Below are 15216 nucleotides of genomic sequence, written 5' to 3'. Positions count from 1 at the left end.
TACTGTTGAGCCACAGCCCCAGAAATGCTCAGTCAGAACCTGTGGGTGGTCTCACCTAGCACTCTCTGTATTACTAAGACCCTCAGATGATTCTGATGCATGCCAGAGATTGAAGGCCACTGATAAAAGCTAACCAGGGAAGAACCTGGAGGCTATTGTGAGGTCATTACTTGATAGTTAACAGCAGAACTAGAAACATGATTTCTAACTCACAAGAGAGCTTTTTTTTTTTTTACTCCATTATAAAATAAATGCAATTTTCTGTTGGTTTCAGTAACTTCTTTGTTTTTCCCCTTTCCAAACATGAACCTTGGAAAATTTAAAAGCTGCTTTTAACAGTATGTACTTTGTGAAAAAATGTATTCCCTTTCCACATGGTGATGAACTAAGCAAACTAAGAATGTAGATGTAGAATTTCATTATTTTTATTAATTAAAACTTTGTGATTTTTTTTAATATGGGTTTTTTTTATTTCAATGACATTTTTATTCTCATTATAAAACACAACGATTAATTATAGCCAGGGATTACAAAACATTCGGGAAGAAAAGAATTTTCTCAGGTGTTGCCTCTTTCAAATCCTCTTCCTTTTTTTAAAAAATTATTTTTTCTATTTTTTTAATTTAAATTCAATTAATTAACATATAATGTATTATTGGTTTCAGAGGTAGAGGTCAGTGATTCATCAGTCTTATATAATACCCAGTGCCCATTACACCATGTGCCATCCTTAATGTCTATCACCCAGTTACCCTATCCGTTCACCCCCTCCCCTCTAGCAACCCTCAATTTGTTTCCTATGATTAATAGTCTCTTATGGTTTATCTCCCTCTCTAGTTTCATTTTGTTTTATATTTTCTTCTCTTCCCCTATGATCCTGTTTTGTTTCTAAAATTCCAAGTATCAGTGAGATCATATGATAACTGTCTTTCTCTGATTGACTTATTTCACTTAGCATAATACCTTCTAGTTCCATCCACGTCATTGCAAATGGCAAGATTTCATTTTTTTGATGGCTGAGTAGCATCCCATTGTATATATATATACAACATCATCTTTATCCATTCATCTGTTGATGGACATCTGCACTCTTTCCATAGTTTGGCTATTGTGGACATTGCTGCTTATAAACATTGGGGCGCACATGCCCCTTCGAATCACTACATTTGTATCTTTGGGGTAAATACCCAGTAGTGCAACTGCTGGGTCATAGGATAGCTCTATTTTCAACTTTTTGAGGAACCTCCATACTCTTTTCCAGAGTGGCTGCACCAGCTTGCATTCCCACCAACAGTGTAGGAGCGTTCCCCTTTCTCCACATCCTTGCCAACATCTGTCATTTCCTGACTTGTTAATTTTAGCCATTCTGACTAGTGTGAGGTGGTCTCTTTGTGGTTTTGATTTGGATTTCCCTGATGCCGAGTGATGCTGAGCACTTTTTCATGTGTCTGTTGGCCATTTGGATGTCTTCTTTGCAGAAATGTGTGTTCATGTCTTCTGCCCATTTCCTGATTGGATTAGTTGTTCTTTGGGTTTTAAGTTTGATAAGTTCTTTACAGATTTTGGATACTAGCCTTTTATCTGATATGTCATTTGCAAATATCTTCTCCCATTCTGTCAGTTGTCTTTTGGTTTTGTTTATTGTTTCCTTTGCTGTGCAAAAGCTTTTTACCCTGATGAATCCCAATAGTTCATTTTTGTCTTTGTTTCCCTTGCCTTTGGAGATGTGTCTAGCAAGAAGTTGCTGCAGTTGAGATTACAGAGGTTGCTGCCTATGTTCTCCTCTAGGATTTTGATAGATTCCTGTCTCACATTTAGGTCTTTCATCCATTTTGAGTCTATTTTTGTGTGTGGTGTAAGGAAATGGTCCAGTTTCATTCTTCTGCATATGGCTGTCTAATTTTCCCAACACCATTTGTCGAAAGGACTGTTTTTTTTCCACTGGTTATTCTTTCCTGCTTTGTTGAAGATTAGTTGACCACAGAGTTGAGGGTCCATTTCTGGGTTTTTGATTCTGTTTCATTGATCTGTGTGTCTGTTTTTGTGCCAGGACCATCTGTCTTGGTGACTACAGCTTTGTAATAGAGCTTGAGGTTGGCAACTGTGATGCCACCAATTTTGGTTTTCTTTTTCAACATTCCTTTGGCTATTTGGGGTCTTTTCTAGTCCCATACAAATTTTAGGATTATTTGTTCCAGCTCTGTGAAAAAAGTTGGTGGTATTCTGATAGGGATTGCACTGAATATGTAGATTGTTCTAGTAGCATAGACATTTTAACAATTTGTTCTTCCAATCCATGAGCATGGAACATTTTTCCATTTTTTGTGTCTTCCTCAATTTCTTTCATGAGTGTTCTATAGTTTTCTAAATACACATCTTTTGCCTCTTTGGTTAGGCTTATTCCTAGGTATCCTATGGTTTTGACGGCAACTGTAAATGGGATGACTCCTTAATTTCTCTTTCTTCTGTCTCATTGTTAGTGAATAGAAATGCAACTGATTACTGTGCATTGATTTTATATATCCTGCCACTTTGCTGAATTCCTGTATGAGTTCTAGCAATTTGGGGGTAGAGTCTCTTGGGTTTTCCACAGAGTATCATGTCATCTGCATAGAGTGAGAGTTTGACTTCTTCTTTGCCATTCAGATGTCTTTTATTTCTTTTTGTTGTCTGATTGCTGAGGCTAGGATTTCTAGTACAATGTTCAACAACAGTGCTGAGAGTGGGCATCCCTGTCACGTTCCTGACCTTAGAGGGAAAGCTCTGTTTATCCCCACTGAGAATGATATTCACTGTGGGCTTTTCATATATGACTTTTATGATACTGAGGTGTGTTCCCTCTATCCCTACACTGTGAAGAGTTTTAATCAAGAAAGGACGCTGTATTTGTCAAATGCTTTCTCTGCATCTACTGAGAGGATCAAACGGTTCTTGTCCTTTCTTTTATTGATGTAGTGTGTCACACTGATTGATCTGCGGATGTTGAACCAACCCTGCAGCCCAGGAATAAATCCCACTTGGTCGTAGTGAATAATTCTTTTAATGTACTGTTGGATCCTATTGGCTAGTATTTTGGTGAGAATTTTTACATTCATATTCATCAGGGATATTGGTCTATAATTCTTTTGGTGGGGTCTTTGTCTGGTTTTGGGATCAAGGTAATGCTGGCCTCATAGAAATAGTTTGGAAGTTTTCCTTCCATTTCTATTTTTTGAAACAGATTCAGAAGAATAGGTATTAATTCTTCTTTAAATGTTTGGTAGAATTCCCCTGTGAAGCCACCAGCCCTGCACTCTTGTTTGTTGAGAGATTTCATTATAATTAAAGGGTCTATCCAACAAGAAGATCTAACAACTGTAAATATTTATGCCCCTAACATGGGAACAGCCAATTATATAAGACAATTAATAACAAAATTAAAAGAACACATTGATAATAATACAATAGTAGTAGGGGACTTTAGCACCACACTCACTGCAATGGACAGATCACCAAAGCAGAAGATCAACAGGAAGCAAGGGGTTTGAATGACACACTGGACCAGATGCACTTCACAGATATATTCAGAACATTCCATCCTAAAGCAACAGAATACACATTCTTCTCGAGTGCACATGGAAGAGTCTCCAGAACAGATCACATTCTGGGTCACAAATCAGGTCTCAACCAGTACCAAAAGATTGGGATCATTCCCTGCATATTTTCAGACCACAATGCTTTGAAACTGGAACTCAATCACAAGAGGAAATTTGGAAAGAACCCAAATACATGGAGGCTAAAGAGCATCCTACTAAAGAATGAATGGCTCAACTGGGAAATTAAAAAAGAATTAAAAAATTTTAAAAATTCATGGAAACAATTGTGAAAACACAACTGTTCAAAACCTTTGGGATGCAGCAAAAGTGGCCGTAAGAGGGAAGTATATAACAACACAAGCCTTTCTCAAGAAACAAGAAAGGTCTCAAATATACAACCCAACCTTAACCTAAAGGAGCTGGAGAAAGAACAGCAAATAAAACCTAAACCCAGCAGAAGAAGAGAAATGATAAAGATTAGAGCAGAAATCAATGAAATAGAAACCAAAAAAACAGTAGAACAGATCAATGAAACTAGGAGCTGGTTCTTTGAAAGAATTAGTAAGACTGATAATCCCCTGGCCAGACTTACCCAAAAAAAAAAAAAAAGAAAAAAAAAAAAACACCCAAAAAAAAAAAAACATGAATGAAAAAGGAAAAAATCACAACCAATACCGAAGAAATACAATTATAAGGACATATGAGCAACTATATGCTAACAAATTAGGCAATCTAGAAGAAATGGATGCATTCCTAGAGACATATAAACTACCAAAACTGAAACATGAAGAAACAGAAAACCTGAACAGACACATAACGAGCAAGGAAATTCAAGCAGTAATCAAAAATCTCCTAAAATTTTGTGATTTTAATGTAAAATAGAACTAATTAAAAAAAACATAGTACAGAACCATATAAAGAAGGAAACTGTCTTTTAATGTTTTCTTTTTATTCCTAATGATGTGTTAGTGCTCTTTATATATGAAGGATATAGCTCTTTGTTATATTTATTTTAAATATTTTTGTTTCATTTTTCAAATTTTAACATTTTTGTTTTTATGTAATCCAAAACATTCACCTTTCATTATTTTTCAGTGTTATATGCTTTAAAAAGTTTTGTCTTTTCTAAAAGAAGGTGAAAATTCATCTATTATGTCTTCAAATATTTGTGGGCCCATTTTTCTCTTTAACTCTTTAATTCACCTCTATTTTTAAGCATTAGTTCCAAATTTTAATGTTCATGAGAATCACATGGAGAGCTTGTTAATAAACATATTATTTCATCTCATTCCCACAGTTTCTGAAATAGTAGATCTGATATAGTAAGTTTAGCATTTCTAACAAACTCCCAGATGTTGTTGATGCAGCTGGTCCTAGATAATTTGATAAGCACTGGGTAAAGTAACTGATTGACAAACAATACACTCTCTGTGGGCATGCAGGATTTGGATATTGTGTACTATACTAGCTTAGTGGCTTATTGTGCAAAGGAGTGAGATCAGAATGAGATAAAGATTTGGGACTAGAATGCAGATATCTTTGAATGTTATGAGTATGAATTTTTCGGTAAGGCAAACAGCCCTGTCCAAAATTGAAGAAATGTATCTATAATAAATGCTCACTGAATGTAAATTAATTTAAGCTTCAAGATTTCACCCTGTCTGTATCAGATAAAGGGCTAGTATCCAAAATCTATAAAGAACTTATCAAACTCAACACCCAAAGAACAAATAATCCAATCGAGAAATGGGCAGAAGACATGAATACACATTTTTCCAAAGAAGACATCCAAATGGCCAACTGACACATGAAAAAGTGTTCAACATTTCTTGGTATCGGGGAAATCCAAAACAAAACCTCAATGAGATATCACCTCACACCAGTCAGAATGGCTAAAATTAACAAGTCAGGAAACGACAGATGTTGGCGAGGATCCGGAGAAAGGGGAACCCTCCTACACTGTTGGTGAGAATGCAAGCTGGTGCAACCACTCTGGAAACAGTATGAAGGTTCCTCAAAAAGTAGAAAATAGAGCCACCCCACGACCCAGCAATTGCACTATTAGGTATTTACCCCAAAGATACAAATGTAGTGATCCGAAGGGGTACATGCACCCCAATGTTTATAAGCAGCAATGTCCACAATAGCCAAACTATGGAAAGAGCCAAGATGTCCATCAACAGATTAATGGATAAATAAGATGTGGTATATAATACACACACACACACACACACACACACACACATATATATATATATACACAATGGAATATTATGCAGCCATCAAAAAAACCGAAATCTTGCCATTTGCAACAACACGGATGGAACTAGAGGGTATTATGCTGAGCAAAATAAGTCAATCAGAGAAAGACATGTATCATATGATCTCACTAATGTGAGGAATTCTTAATCTCAGGAAACAAACTGAGGGTTGCTGGAGTGTTGGGGGATGGGAGGGATGAGGTGGCTGGGTGATGGACATTGGGGAGGGTATGTGCTATGGTGAGCGCTGTGAATTGTGTAAGACTGATGACACAGACCTGTACCTCTGAAACAAATAATATGTTATATGTTTAAAAAAAGAAAAAGAGAGAAGATGGTAGGAAGGGAAAAATGAAGGGGGTAAATCAGAGGGGAGACGAACCATGAGAGACTATGGACTCTGAGAAACAAACTGAGGGTTCTATAGGGGAGGAGAGTGGGGGGATGGGTTAGCCTTGTGATGGGTATTAAAGAGGGCATGTACTGAATGGAGTACTGGGTGTTATACGCAAACAATGAATCATGGAACACTACATAAAAAACTAATGATGTAATGTATGGTGATTAACATACATAAAAAAATAAAATTAAAAAAAATTTTTCACCCTGTCTGAAAAATAATATGCTTTTTAATTGTAAGCTAATGACTCTTCTTTAACTGTGCTATGTTAACCTTCACCACTGGGGGGCGGGGGGAGTGTTTATTAAGAAAGCACCAATCAAGGCATTTGTGTGACACAGTTTTTCAAAGAATTCTACAAATTACTTTTAATGAGCCAAACTAATCATTCCTCTGCTTTACTGAAATTTAATTATCAACTTAACCGAAATCATAAAGTCTGCCTCATTTCCTTTTCCAAACAATGAAACTGCAAAATATAAGTACAAATCAAAAGTAAAATAGATTTGACCTGAAATCATAAATTCTATTTAACAGAGTATTTAGTAGTATGTAATGTAACATCATCATTCAAAACAATGCTATGGAGTCTGACTTAAAGTGACACCAATGATGGGATGCTTTTAAATCATAAAATTCCATGAAGTACTAGGGTTTCTATGACAAAGATGATTCACTAAGAAGTTTACTTAAAAGATAATGTCAGTAGAATAACCTGTTATCACCAGATAATGGTCTCCCACAATTACATTGTAGATTGCCAGGAAAATACATACGGGAAATAAATACCCAGGTAAAGCAAAGCCATGTATTTTCAAAGCAGGAGAAAGCAACTCTACAGTAATGTTGTATGACAATCACTTTACTTCCTTAAACCAAATGCTTTGATGTAACTGTGATCACTTAGAAATCACCTACCTCTCTTTCTTTTCTGGATAGAAAACTTATCAGCATCAATAGGATCTACAGTGAATTGAATAGAGTAACAGACTTTAATCTGACTCTTGTGAGATACAGTGACCCAAGAGGTCTTTTCCATGAACTATATAACTTCTTTACATATTCCTCTCCAAGAGCTCATAAAGAGAGCAGCCTCTGAAGGGGGCAGAGTATATAGGTTAGATATAGGGATTTGTAACAGAGTTCTACTGATACAATAATTTGGGTAAGTTGAGATGAGCATCTGGAACATCAATTATTTCAATATGAATAAATCTCAAATTTCATTTCTTTATTTGTACTTATATTTAAAAAACCAACTAAAATACTTTAAAATCTAGTGCCAAGTTAAATATCCATTTATATTCTAGACTGTAACTATTAGCAACAATAAAAAGTATATGCAATGTATGTATAAATGTATTTATATATAATTTAACCTTGTTTGTAGAAGTATTAGCCCCTTTTTAATATCATTTTGACATTAATAACCACTCAGAAAAACAGACTCACAAAACAGTGCTCCTATTGGCATAAAAATAATATAGCATATGACATATATAAATATAAAGTGATAACCCACTTATATAAACCAAGTACAGTTAAAAATGCTTTTAATGAAACTGGAGTAAAAGCTTTATAACAAAATATCAATAACTAAAAAGCACTCGAACACATCTATTCAAGTCTAATTATCATGCATATGCAGTTAAGCTGATTCAGGAAGTATAAAACCAAGATACCATATGGTTCTTAGTTCTCCAAAACTGCAGACATAAATGTAGATTTCATACACTGGCTTCTGAGCACACTACCACTGCTAACAGAATGCTTTGCCCAGTCATCCTCAGTGCCTTTTGAAAATTCATTTTAGAAAATCCAGTGTTTTTATTCCATCAAAATGTATGAGAGTGAAATGCAGCCAAACAGGCATGTCAATCATGGGTATCCCTGTAGTGACTCAAGTTGGATTTTTTTCAGTGAATAAATTAATGCTGTCTCAGTTACACAAAATTATGCTTATGTTCAATTTAAACAAACTTCAGAATTATGAAGTAATTATAAATGGTGTGCATTTATCTATACATGTATTTTGAATGGGTTGGTTACTATTCATAGTTTTCAGACTTTACAACACCGTAAAGAAAAAAGCTAACATAGATAAAAATAGACTTGAGAATGTCAGTGATTCATTCCTAAGAACTGCTTTACTAGGCATAATTCTGTTTGTTTTTTTTCTCTACTTTAAGAGGTGAGTTAAAAAAAAAAAAATTACCTGGGCAGGGGTTAGGGAGAGGGAAGCTATGTAACCCAAATCAGCAATAGACAAAAATATTCTTAAAACTATACTACCACATAGCTGTAATGGTTGAGTAAACAAATTGAGACCATCGTGTTTAAAATGCTTTTCAAGTTGGAAAATTGTACAGATATATGTAAATATCAGTATGATTTCAAAAGTTTTCAGCCTATTCAATTTCTTTTTTTTTAAAGATTTTATTTATTTATTTATATATATATTTTTTAAGATTTTATTTATTTATTCATGAGAGACAGAGGGAGAGAGAGAGAGAGAAGCAGAAGGAGAAGCAGGCTCCCAAGGAGCAGGGAGCCCGATGCGGGACTTGATCCCAGGACCCTGGGATCATGACCTGAGCCGAAGGCAGACGCTTAACCATCTGAGCCACCCAGGCGCCCAGCCTATTCAATTTCAATAACTTTATATATGAGCAAACACTGGGCAGTGTAATGTGACCATGTGATCTGCAAAGCACCAGTAATGGAACTGCTAAGATAATGATCAATGCTGAAACGTGACTCTAGAGCTTTATCTCTACTTTACTGGAAGCGTTCCAATGGTTCTTCAACCAATGTGATAAAATATTTAGATTAATGGGTTAAAGACATTCTCATATGTCAGGAGAGTCTGGCTTTCTAATTTTAATTTTCTAACTTGGCAAGGAGACTCTCTGGTAACTCACTGAAGGAGAGAAGAGGATAGTTGGGTAATTTATATGCACATGTAAATGAGGGCCTAGGTTAGGTCTGACTTATAGACTCCCGATTTCTATTTCTTTGGTTACGTTGTATGAGTCCATAGACCTCAATCCCTAAAACAGAGGCCCACTTATTTGGCCCGGGGGCGGGGGGGGGGTGGTTCCAGCAGTTATGTAAGAGTTCAAACAGCCCCTTGTATCTAAAAAGAAAAAAAAAAAAAAAAAAAAAAAAACAAGAGGTGGGGAGGGAGCGAGGAAGGAATAAAAGGAGAGGGGATAGAGTGTGATATGACCTCATTATTTGTCCAGAGAAATATTTTTGCAGGCCAAAAGATTCATCATCACAATTTGTCTACCATATTTGGAATAGGGGTTTTACTCCTTCAGTCCTCAGATTCCTGAGATCAAATAGGGAAAACACTTTAATAAGATTGATGAGTTTGTAATCCTCCTCTTAGCAACTCTTTGGAATTTGCTTTTTTTTTCCACATTGTTTAGCAAATCCTTTTTTATTTCATATTTTATTAACATGGGCTTTTGAAAAGTATTTGTCCCTCTCTCCAGGACAAATCTCATTTTTTATAGCATGAGATTTTTAGACTCTTTACTTACACTGTCTTGGCAGGAAAAAATGTCAAAGACTAATTTCACAATAAGCTCTTACTTAATATATGATTAGCACTCACAGGCCACACAACAAAATTTTAAAACATGATCTATTCTCATTCACAGCTCACATTAATACAAGCCACAGCTACTTCAAAGAGCAAGTCACATCTAGAGCGTGGATTCCTAAAACATTTTATCCTATTATAGCCTATGGATTACACTAATCATTAGAAGCAGTAGAAAGATAGGTATGCCTGTCTGTGTTTTAAGATGGTTCAATAAGGAACTATTTCCCCTACTTGGTTTATCCTGATATGTTCCAGCTACTTCTACATAATGAAGAAAAAAAATAATTGAAAGACAATACAGCAAGAGGCAGAAAAAGAGTCTAACACAAGATATGTCTTCATCATGGAAATGCGAAGGGACTGTGCTAGCTCTTTGATTCAATTTCTGTTCCACTGCTTTACCTCACCTTGGAGATTCCATTATCTTCCTAGGAAATATTCTGTTCTTCACTCTACATTATTACTATGTGGCTAATTCTTCCCACATATGATGGATATTATAAAGCCTTAGGTTTAGTTCCCACACTTCAGCTTCCACCGTGGATTGGTATATGATCCCCACCCTTTTCATTATATCCTTCTCCCATTTTAACACCATGCTGATAAAACTAATTGCATATAGTCCACCCATTTTTTTTATTCCAGAATACAGGCATCCAACAAAATATAAGTATCTTTAAATCTATATATTTATATAAATTTTACACATTCCAGTAAGGACTAGATTACACTACACTCAAAGTAGGAAACAGGTTTCATCTCAAGCCCATCCTAAACAGTGGGAGTTGGAGTGAGGTACTGAGAATAGTTGGGAGGTCTATCCAAGCTCAGCAGGAAAAAGTGCCCTCATAGAATATGATGTGTGACATGGGCAATGGTGGAAAAACTGGCAGTCTGTGTGCTATTTTCCACCTTAACCTGTACTCTCCTGGGTATAAACTTTCTCTTATGGAAAAACCCTAAGTTCATTAAAGAGATTAAATGCATGACTTGCCAGTCACCAAAGATATCAAATTTTCACTTCCTTGACTTATACCCTATCACCTCTTTTTTTTTCAGTAACAGCTGTTACTCTTTCCTCTTTCTCCTTTTTCTCAGTTCTGTGAAAGAGAATTCCTCAGTGCAATTTGAATTAGAAACATTTCTAAAGATATTTTCTGCTAAAACATCAAAGATGGAAGAGACACAGAGAAAAAGTCAATAACAATCAAGAAAAAATGTCAGATTATTCTAAATTGTGGGTTAGGATGTTACTGAATTACTAAAGATATGGTCTTAGGTTTAAGATGTTCAAATCACATTTTTGTCCTAAACTCTTAATGTTTTCTATAATTCTATGAGGTTGGACAAAGGCATATTAACACATACCCATCATTATGGTGTCACACACTGTGTTTTCACTGTCCTAAATATCCTTTGTGCTATCTATTCACCCCTCCCTTCCTCTACTACTTTACCTTGTCAAGTCTTAGTTTCTTCAATAGCAAAAGAGATGTAATAGCATGTGTTCAAGCAAAGATGGTGATAAAGTAATGCAAAAAAATATGCACAGTATGTAAATGACTTTTCAATATGTCTTTAATGAACTACTTTTTTTAAGTTCAGTACCCCACAAATCCTTAGTGGTTTCTCTCTCTCTCTTTTTTTTTTCCACCATTACTTCCATATCTGATGACATGAATCTACCAAATTAAACAGAAGTCTCAAGTGTCTTCCTCAGTATGATTCCTTAAAGTTTTGATAAAGCTCTACTTCAAGACAAACATTTTCATTCAAAGTCAAATGGGGTACAAACTAGGGATAGGAGAAAGCTGGGATACAAAATGATGTTGAAGACTTGGATTCACTGGATTCAATATCTTCAAAACATGTATGAATAGTATACACCTATGAATGTTTTTAATTTGCATACTTAAAAATGAAGAGAGGGCTTTCTTACCCCTAGGGTTGTTTTATCTGTTCCCATCACAACACAGTTGATAAGACCCAACAACCTGAAAGAATGCCAGGATGCACAGATTCCTCCTTCCCTTCTTCCCCTCTATGTATTTCTTGACCCTAGAAGTTTTGTTGCTCTAACTTAGTACAGAAGAGGAAATCACTACTCCTATTAAACTGAACTGTGGAACAAGGAGAATTTCCCTCATGTTTTGAGCTTGACTTCAGAATGTGTTTTTCAATAAAGGCAAAGTTATATATATTTGGGAGATAATGCAATATGATAAATGATGTTGCTATGTATATTAACCACATAAATTTGTTTTGTGAGTTAGCATAAAAATTCATTACTATAAAATAAAATTTCTAGGGGCACCTGGGTGACTCAGTTAGTTAACTGTCTGACTCTTGTTTTCAGCTCAAGTCATGATCTCAAGGTGGTGAGATGGAGTTCTATGCCCAGCAGGGAGCCTGCTTAAGATTCTCTCTCTCCCTCTCCCTCTTCCCCTTCTCCCGCCCTCACTCATGTTCTCTCTCTCAAAAATAAAAAAATATCTTGAGGAAAATGTTTGATCAGATTAAGAACCCCAATTAAAAAATATGTTTTGGGAATGTACAGATGAAAATCTTATACATACTTGAAATCAGCAATGATGTACAAACAATGTAGAGGAAATAATTTCATGAATTCGCTAAGTCATATGACAGTCAATATCAGTTCTATAATGACAATTATTAAGTTCTCTAACAACAATTATGAACAAAGGGAGGGAGGACTGATTTTAGAATTTTTTTAATTCTCTTTTTAATACTTTTATACTGAATCACATAACCTGAAATACTCGAATTTTAAAATGAATGATGGTGGTCTTTGTCAGTTCTATTATGATAATAATTACTACATTTATTAGAGTTGTGTTTATCAGGTGATTGCAGTTTTAAATATTTAAAGTTAGGGTCTTAAGTGAAATAATGTAAAGCTAAATGTTAAAATCTCAGGGTCCTCATATCTAGGGCTGCTAAACAGCCAATCAAGTTAAGTACATTGTTGCAAACTATCTAAAGGTTATAGCAGAACCAGATATGTATTTGAAAGGCTAAAAATACTGTAAGATTATAATACAAGTATTTAATCAGAGCCTCAGGATGTGATTTGTCAGAAGATGGCAGTGCATTTTATTCTATGTATCTATTCAATCAAGAAAATGAAATACAATGATGACCAAATTACTTCTCTCATAGAAGAACTATAAAAGAGATTCTTATTCTTAAAATCATGTAATTAATATTTCATAGAGTAAAACAGCTGGATTCCGCACTAAGTATGAAATATCCTCTCCCCACTACACTCAGAAAGATACATTTGATTTTGAACTAACCCTAAACACAACCTCATAGTAGAATATAGAATATCTGATTTTAATTTCTCATAGCTTCTTTCACTGGCATTCTTTAAAATATAGCAATATGAACAAAAATGTCTTTAAAATTATTTGATGTAATCACCTAATAACACATTTTAATTTCTATATCATTATATTAAAAAATTATTAAACAGCCCTAATTTTATACAGGTGAAATTTAACACTTACGAGAAATCTACCAGGTTAGTTTTTTTCAATACTTGATTAGTTATGATTATCATCTAACTTTGATATGCATATAAATATTTATGTATATATAAAAATATGTATTATTTAAACACTAAAATAACCTTTCTTCAATGTATTTTTAATGCCAATATCCATCTTGAAATCCATTCAAAAGGATAAAGTTTGAAAGATAAAAATAATTATATTGTATCACCCTGGCAATATAAGCAGGTATAATTACTATGTATCAATTATACCAATTTTGTCATAATTACTTTAAGAACTTAAAAATGGTCAAGTAAGAGATTACAAGTAGTTCATGTCCTTTTCTCCTCAACATAAACCCCATAAAAGTCTATTTGTTCACAAAGTTAAAGACTGTAATACACAAGTTATCTGAAATACAGAATATTCTTTACTAGATATGATATTTAAAGTATTCTTGTAGTTTATGGAGATGAAAGAAAAATTATATCCTTTCTTTAAAATAAGGTGGATAAACAACAAATATCAGAAAAAGAAAATGGGTTATGTTAGTGGGAAATGTAATTTGGAATTTGTTAAGAGGCCTTTTTGTGAAGGAATTCAAAATTAATATACCAACTAAGGTGATAAAAAAATGAAAAACCTTCAATTACTAATGGTCAAGATAACTTTAATATTCCACAGAGGACTATTAAATGCTTAGATAGGTAGAAATGTTCAATTACTTAGAAATATTCCAGCAAACCCAATCATCCAGGATACCACCATAACTGAAGCAAAGAAAAAGTAATAATAATAAAGAGTGCTAGACAGCTACATATACATTTAATAGGGCAGCAGATTTGTTAACTAACACCAGATGGAGAAAAAGAAAGTTTATAAGCATTTGTGTGTGTGTGTGTGTGCGTGTGTGTGTGTGTGTGTATGCATTACAAAATGCATTACAGTAAATAGGAAAGTATTACAGTAAATAGGAAAGTATTACAATATTAAGGATGTTCTTGTTCTAATCTTTTTAGTTGGTATTGTATGGGATGTATGACATGATGAAAATGATCCTACCATGAAAATACCATGTGATAAACTATTTTTTTATAATATTAACAGCCAATAAAATTTCTCATCCTAGTTAATACTAGTGACTCCCCAGAAACCATGTCAACATTTCCAGGAGTTAGACTTTTATTGTAAATAATGGAAAATGCAATGCCAAAAAAATGCAATAAATTCCAAAATGAGATTGCAGAGCATGCAAAAACTGCAAAATTTCACTAAACTGATGAAGGTGAGGTAGAAAACTGCTCAACACACACACACAGATATTGACAAATCAGAACTATAAGACACAGACTTATGGAAGAAAAGCAAATTGAAAAGAATAGTTACAGACTTTGTGCAATGGAAAAGCATTTTTTAGTAACATAGATTATGCCCTTGAAGAAATTGACAAAGCCCTCAAATATTTTATTTTTACAAGAAATCCTCTTTATGACGGTGCTCTAAAAGTCACGGGTGAAGGCTACTGCATAATTCTATTAGATCTTTATGTCTGCAAAATTTCTTCCCCAAATCAACACTGGATCATTCTTTACTCATTCCTAATGCTGAAGTCATCATTGCAATTACCACCTAAGATAACTTATTTTACTTTTTTTCAAACAAATTTGTAAACTTTTGTTTTTCCTCCAATGTATTGACTATGAATTACTGGGTCTCCATTTTGGATGTATTTATCCTGTGGGGTTTGGTTTGGTTTTGTTTTCTGAATCAACCAGGTGGAACCAGTTATAACATTAAATGTTTCCTTAAAGGGATACATTTTAGTGAATTTACAAGAAGAATCACTAATAGC

At 34.4% G+C, this 15216-nt stretch overlaps 1 protein-coding gene across 4 annotated transcripts in view; it reads right to left on the bottom strand.

Annotated features, from left to right (window-relative positions):
- The window catches only part of CCSER1 (coiled-coil serine rich protein 1), a 722113-nt gene that overhangs the window by 589472 nt on the left and 117425 nt on the right, over positions 1-15216 (bottom strand). The window lies entirely within an intron of this gene.

Source organism: Callorhinus ursinus, unplaced genomic scaffold (assembly GCF_003265705.2).
Source record: "Callorhinus ursinus isolate GAN/ISIS: 27379988/994484 unplaced genomic scaffold, GSC_fseal_2.0 scaffold4, whole genome shotgun sequence".
In the NCBI taxonomy this organism is placed as follows: Eukaryota; Metazoa; Chordata; class Mammalia; order Carnivora; family Otariidae; genus Callorhinus; species Callorhinus ursinus.
The sequence above is the reverse complement of the archived record's forward strand: the minus strand, read 5'-3'. Positions and strand labels throughout refer to the sequence as shown.